The sequence below is a fragment of the Oncorhynchus keta genome, unplaced genomic scaffold, assembly GCF_023373465.1.
Source record: "Oncorhynchus keta strain PuntledgeMale-10-30-2019 unplaced genomic scaffold, Oket_V2 Un_contig_27813_pilon_pilon, whole genome shotgun sequence".
In the NCBI taxonomy this organism is placed as follows: Eukaryota; Metazoa; Chordata; class Actinopteri; order Salmoniformes; family Salmonidae; genus Oncorhynchus; species Oncorhynchus keta.
Window position 1 is genome coordinate 402 of NW_026285713.1, and position 6205 is coordinate 6606.

At 47.7% G+C, this 6205-nt stretch overlaps 1 long non-coding RNA gene across 24 annotated transcripts; it reads right to left on the reverse strand.

Annotated features, from left to right (window-relative positions):
- Nucleotides 1-2105: 2105 nt before the first annotated feature.
- On the reverse strand, nt 2106-5087 carry LOC127923006 (uncharacterized). 24 transcript variants are annotated; one of them, XR_008112953.1, is made up of 5 exons: nt 4539-5087; nt 3715-4422; nt 3517-3572; nt 2557-3460; nt 2309-2470 (listed from the first exon to the last, which is right to left on the reverse strand). It is a non-coding gene; the product is annotated as an uncharacterized LOC127923006 (long non-coding RNA). The 24 variants fall into 24 exon arrangements; XR_008112925.1 differs by lacking the exon at nt 2309-2470 and adding exons at nt 2257-2274; nt 2471-2528 and having other exon boundaries at nt 2671-4422; XR_008112959.1 differs by having other exon boundaries at nt 2557-2726; nt 2923-4422.
- Nucleotides 5088-6205: the final 1118 nt, after the last annotated feature.

A 6205-nucleotide genomic window follows, 5' to 3' on the forward strand; every position in this document is an offset into this window, starting at 1 on the left:
ATATATATATATATATATTGCTGTATAGAGATGACAATGAAAAGACTCCAATCTGTCTTTTAGTTATCAAAACGGAGAACGCCGGGCGTATCTCCGGTGTGTGTGCATATTCACTGTCATTATCATTGGGTCTGTGCCACTTTTGTTTGTTTTTGGATAACAATAACTTCCTCCTCCAGGTTAGATGAACGTCCTGTTGTATTTGTCTCCCTTTTCGTAGGCCGATTTATATCGATCGGATGATGTCATTTTTATTGATCTGTTTGACAGTGTTAGCAGAGGACCCTGTAATTTCAAATGTAGTAGAATTGCATGAAATGTGTTTATAAAAGGCCAACATTTTCCTGTTTGAAGAAAGGAGAAGAAGCATATTTGATATAGCCTATAGCCCTCAAACTCAACTCTGGACCTTGAAACCAGTTCCTCTGCATTTCTTTCTCTTTATTTTCCCCTCTAATCAGGGACTGATTTAGACCTGGGACACCAGGTGGGTGATTCCCTCTAATCAGGGACTGATTTAGACCTGGGACACCAGGTGGGTGATTCCCCTCTAATCAGGGACTGATTTAGACCTGGGACACCAGGTGGGTGATTCCCTCTAATCAGGGACTGATTTAGACCTGGGACACCAGGAGGGTGATTCCCCTCTAATCAGGGACTGATTTAGACCTGGGACACCAGGTGGGTGATTCCCCTCAATCAGGGACTGATTTAGACCTGGGACACCAGGTGGGTGATTCCCCTCAATCAGGGACTGATTTAGACCTGGGACACCAGGAGGGTGATTCCCTCTAATCAGGGACTGATTTAGACCTGGGACACCAGGTGGGTGATTCCCCTCTAATCAGGGACTGATTTAGACCTGGGACACCAGGTGGGTGATTCCCCTCTAATCAGGGACTGATTTAGACCTGGGACACCAGGTGGGTGATTCCCTCTAATCAGGACTGATTTAGACCTGGGACACCAGGTGGGGGATTCCCTCTAATCAGGGACTGATTTAGACCTGGGACACCAGGTGGGGATTCCCCTCTAATCAGGGACTGATTTAGACCTGGGACACCAGGTGGGTGATTCCCCCAATCAGGGACTGATTTAGACCTGGGACACCAGGTGGGGGATTCCCTCTAATCAGGGACTGATTTAGACCTGGGACACCAGGTGGGGGATTCCCCTAATCAGGGACTGATTTAGACCTGGGACACCAGGTGGGTGCAATTATCTATCAGATAATAAAAATAAAAATCAGTTCAAGGACATACTGTACATCTGGTGTATTAGAAACAATCATTGGTACCATGATTGTCTTCAAAACATTATTTTTATTTTCACAAAGATTGACATTTCTCCATTCACTGTAGTTCCTGTTGTCTGCAAACAATGTTTTCTCTCTGCCTCATGTATTTTTGTTGTTGTATTGCAGGATGTTAGGTTTAAAGCTGCAACAACAACACATCTCTCTTCCACATTAAAAAATCTGTAGAATTTCAGGAAGTTAGCTTGAAAACTGCACACAAATAAAATAGCTGATGCCTTTAAAATGTTCTTGGTTCGTACAGCCGTGCCAAAGTCATAGTAAAACTCCTTGTATGCTATTTTTCTGATTATGAGGGGGTCCCTGACAAATGAGCTATCACAAATGGGGCCCCCAGCCCCAAAACGTCTGAGAACCCCTGAGCTTGCAAACTGAACCCCAAAACGTTTGAGAACCCCTGATCTTGCAAACTGAACCCCAAAACGTTTGAGAACCCCTGATCTTGCAAACTGAACCCCAAAACGTTTGAGAACCCCTGATCTTGCAAACTGAACCCCAAAACGTTTGAGAACCCCTGATCTTGCAAACTGAACCCCAAAACGTTTGAGAACCCCTGATCTTGCAAACTGAACCCCAAAACGTTTGATAACCCCTGATCTTGCAAACTGAACCCCAAAACGTTTGAGAACCCCTGATCTTGCAAACTGAACCCCAAAACTGTATTTTTCAGGCAATGTCTCTGCCTCGTCATCTCTCAAACCCCAGTAACTACTAACGTTGTCTGTCTGTCTGTCTGTCTGTCTGTCTGTCTGTCTGTCTGTCTGTCTGTCTGTCTGTCCTTCCAGCCGCAGTACCTTCCTCAGCTCCCCAGCAACAACATATCTCCTGCTCCAGAGACCAAGAAACAGAACAAACACAGATACACAGACCATCACCTGCCCAACATCTAGAGAGGAGAAACACCTGTCCAACATCTAGAGAGGAGAATCACCTGTCCAACATCTAGAGAGAAGAATCACCTGTCCAACATCTAGAGAGGAGAAACACCTGTCCAACATCTAGAGAGAGAATCACCTGTCCAACATCTAGAGAGAGAGAATCACCTGCCCAACATCTAGAGAGGAGAATCACCTGTCCAACATCTAGAGAGAGAATCACCTGTCCAACATCTAGAGAGAGAGAATCACCTGCCCAACATCTAGAGAGGAGAATCACCTGTCCAACATCTAGAGAGAGAAGAATCACCTCTCCAACATCTAGAGAGGAGAAACACCTGTTCAACATCTAGAGAGGAGAAACACCTGTCCAACATCTAGAGAGGAGAAACACCTGCCCAACATCTAGAGAGAGAAGAATCACCTGTCCAACATCTAGAGAGGAGAATCACCTGTCCAACATCTAGAGAGGAGAAACACCTGTCCAACATCTAGAGAGGAGAATCACCTGTCCAACATCTAGAGAGGAGAAACACCTGTCCAACATCTAGAGAGGAGAAACACCTGTCCAACATCTAGAGAGGAGAATCACCTGTCCAACATCTAGAGAGGAGAAACACCTGTCCAACATCTAGAGAGGAGAAACACCTGTCCAACATCTAGAGAGGAGAATCACCTGTCCAACATCTAGAGAGGAGAATCACCTGTCCAACATCTAGAGAGGAGAATCACCTGCCCAACATCTAGAGAGAGAAGAATCACCTGTCCAACATCTAGAGAGGAGAAACACCTGTCCAATATCTAGAGAGGAGAAACACCTGTCCAACATCTAGAGAGGAGAATCACCTGTCCAACATCTAGAGAGGAGAAACACCTGTCCAACATCTAGAGAGGAGAATCACCTGTCCAACATCTAGAGAGAGAAGAATCACCTGACCAACATCTAGAGAGAGAAGAATCACCTCTCCAACATCTAGAGAGGAGAAACACCTGTCCCACATCTAGAGAGGAGAAACACCTGTCCAACATCTAGAGAGGGGAATCACCTGCCCAACATCTAGAGAGGAGAATCACCTGTCCAACATCTAGAGAGGAGAAACACCTGTCCAACATCTAGAGAGGAGAATCACCTGCCCAACATCTAGAGAGGAGAATCACCTGTCCAACATCTAGAGAGGAGAATCACCTGTCCAACATCTAGAGAGGAGAATCACCTGTCCAACATCTAGAGAGGAGAAACACCTGTCCAACATCTAGAGAGGAGAAACACCTGTCCAACATCTAGAGAGGAGAAACACCTGTCCAACATCTAGAGAGGAGAATCACCTGTCCAACATCTAGAGAGGAGAATCACCTGTCCAACATCTAGAGAGGAGAAACACCTGTCCATCATCTAGAGAGGAGAATCACCTGTCCAACATCTAGAGAGGAGAAACACCTGTCCAACATCTAGAGAGGAGAATCACCTGTCCAACATCTAGAGAGGAGAAACACCTGTCCAACATCTAGAGAGAGAAGAATCACCTGTCCAACATCTAGAGAGGAGAATCACCTGTCCAACATCTAGAGAGGTGAATCACCTGTCCAACATCTAGAGAGGAGAAATACCTGTCCCACATCTAGAGAGGAGAAACACCTGTCCAACATCTAGAGAGGAGAAACACCTGTCCCACATCTAGAGAGGAGAAACACCTGTCCCACATCTAGAGAGGAGAAACACCTGTCCAACATCTAGAGAGGAGAAACACCTGTCCAACATCTAGAGAGGAGAATCACCTGTCCAACATCTAGAGAGGAGAAACACCTGTCCAACATCTAGAGAGGAGAATTACCTGCCCAACATCTAGAGAGGAGAAACACCTGTCCAACATCTAGAGAGGAGAAACACCTGTCCAACATCTAGAGAGAAGAATCACCTGTCCAACATATGAGAGAGAGACGGAGAGAGAAAAGGAGAGAGACAGAGGGAAAGAGTGAGAGGAGTGAGAGAGTGAAGGAGAGAGAATCACCTTCCCAACATCTGAGAGCTAGAGAGAGAGAGAGAGAGAGAGGGAAGGAGAGAGAGAGAGAGGGGTGCGGAGATGAGAGAGATGGACTATGAGAGACACTGTTACGGTGAGATGTGAATATGTTTGTATGTGAGTGTAAATGCATTAGCTGTAAGAAAAAACACCGTCCACCAGGCAACAACATTTGGGCTAGCACCAACTTCAGCCCTGGGCTAGCACCAACCTTAGCCCAGGGCTAGCACCAACTTCAGCCCTGGGCTAGCACCAACCTTAGCCCAGGGCTAGCACCAACCTTAGCCCAGGGCTAGCACCAACTTCAACCCCTGGGCTAGCACCAACCTTAGCCCAGGGCTAGCACCAACCTTAGCCCAGGGCTAGCACCAACCTTAGCCCAGGGCTAGCACCAACTTCAGACCTGGGCTAGCACCAACCTTAGCCCAGGGCTAGCACCAACTTCAGCCCAGGGCTAGCACCAACTTCAGACCTGGGCTAGCACCAACCTTAGCCCAGGGCTAGCACCAACCTCAGCCCAGGGCTAGCACCAACTTCAGACCTGGGCTAGCACCAACCTTAGCCCAGGGCTAGCACCAACTTCAGCCCTGGGCTAGCACCAACTTCAGCCCAGGGCTAGCACCAACTTCAGCCCAGGGCTAGCACCAACCTTAGCCCAGGGCTAGCACCAACCTTAGCCCTGGGATAGCACCAACCTTAGTCCTGGGCTAAGGAAGATTTTAGCCTGAGGCTAAGCAAGTGTTCACACTTGCCACATTCTAAAGTGGACTAGCACCAACCTTAGTCCACAGCTAGCACCAACTTCAGTCCAGGGCTAGCACCAAACTAAGTCCACAGCTAGCTGGCTCTACTCCGGAACAGGGTTAGCACAGACTTTTCGGGTTAGCCCCAGAAACACAGTGCCAAAATAGCAAAGGTGAAACAGGGTCACGAACGATACCTAGAATACTACTAATAGAATACTACTAATACTATTACTGTTCAATCACAAAAGGGGCACTTTCACTTAATCAGCGTATGCTGGTGACGCTCGTGAATCCTCTAATGTGTTCTGCACGGTAATTCATACTATTTCATCCTTCCACCTGAGGACAAAAACCCTACTGTATGCAGGCTGGCTAATTTCTTCTCACTTAGCCAACTGAAGCTACACATTCTACAGCTAGAAGGGCGGCAAACACTCCCTTTCCCCTGTTTTCGTAGCTGTTCTATTGACGTTTAATTGTATATACTGTATCCATGAAAATAACGCTGCGTGATTTCGAACTCGGTCAAAAAAGTTAATGTCTCATTAGTTCACAACATTCTCTGTACAGGGGAGGGATGGAATTTCAAAAGTGCAAGATTGTTTTCCAATGTTGGACAGGCAGACAACCAAAGTTTATAAAAAACTATCACTGTTGGAAATCAAATGCTAGAAGCAAGAGGAAATAATGTGTTAATCAATGTCTTATTGCTTATAATGGGGCCAATCTAGCATGGGGTCAGTCTAGCAGGGCTAGCACCAACCTTAGCCCTGGGATAGCACCTGGGTCTAGCATGGTCTAGCATGGGGCTGGTCTAGCATGGGGCCAGTCTAGCATGGGGCCAGTCTAGCATGGGGCCATTCTAGCATGGGGCCAGTCTACCCCAAGGCCAGTCTAGCATGGGGCCGGTCTAGCATGGGGCCGGTCTAGCATGGGGCCGGTCTAGCATGGGGCCAGTCTACCCCAAGGCCGGTCTAGCATGGGGCCGGTCTAGCATGGGGCCGGTCTAGCATGGGGCCAGTCTAGCATGGAGCTAGTCTAGCATGGGGCCAGTCTAGCATGGGGCTAGTCTAGCATGGGGCCAGTCTAGCATGGGGCTAGTCTAGCATGGGGCTAGTCTAGCATGGGGCCAGTCTAGCATGGGGCCATTCTAGCATGGGGCCAGTCTACCCCAAGGCCGGTCTAGCATGGGGCCAGTCTAGCATGGAGCTAGTCTAGCATGGGGATAGTCTAGGGACTAGTCTAGTC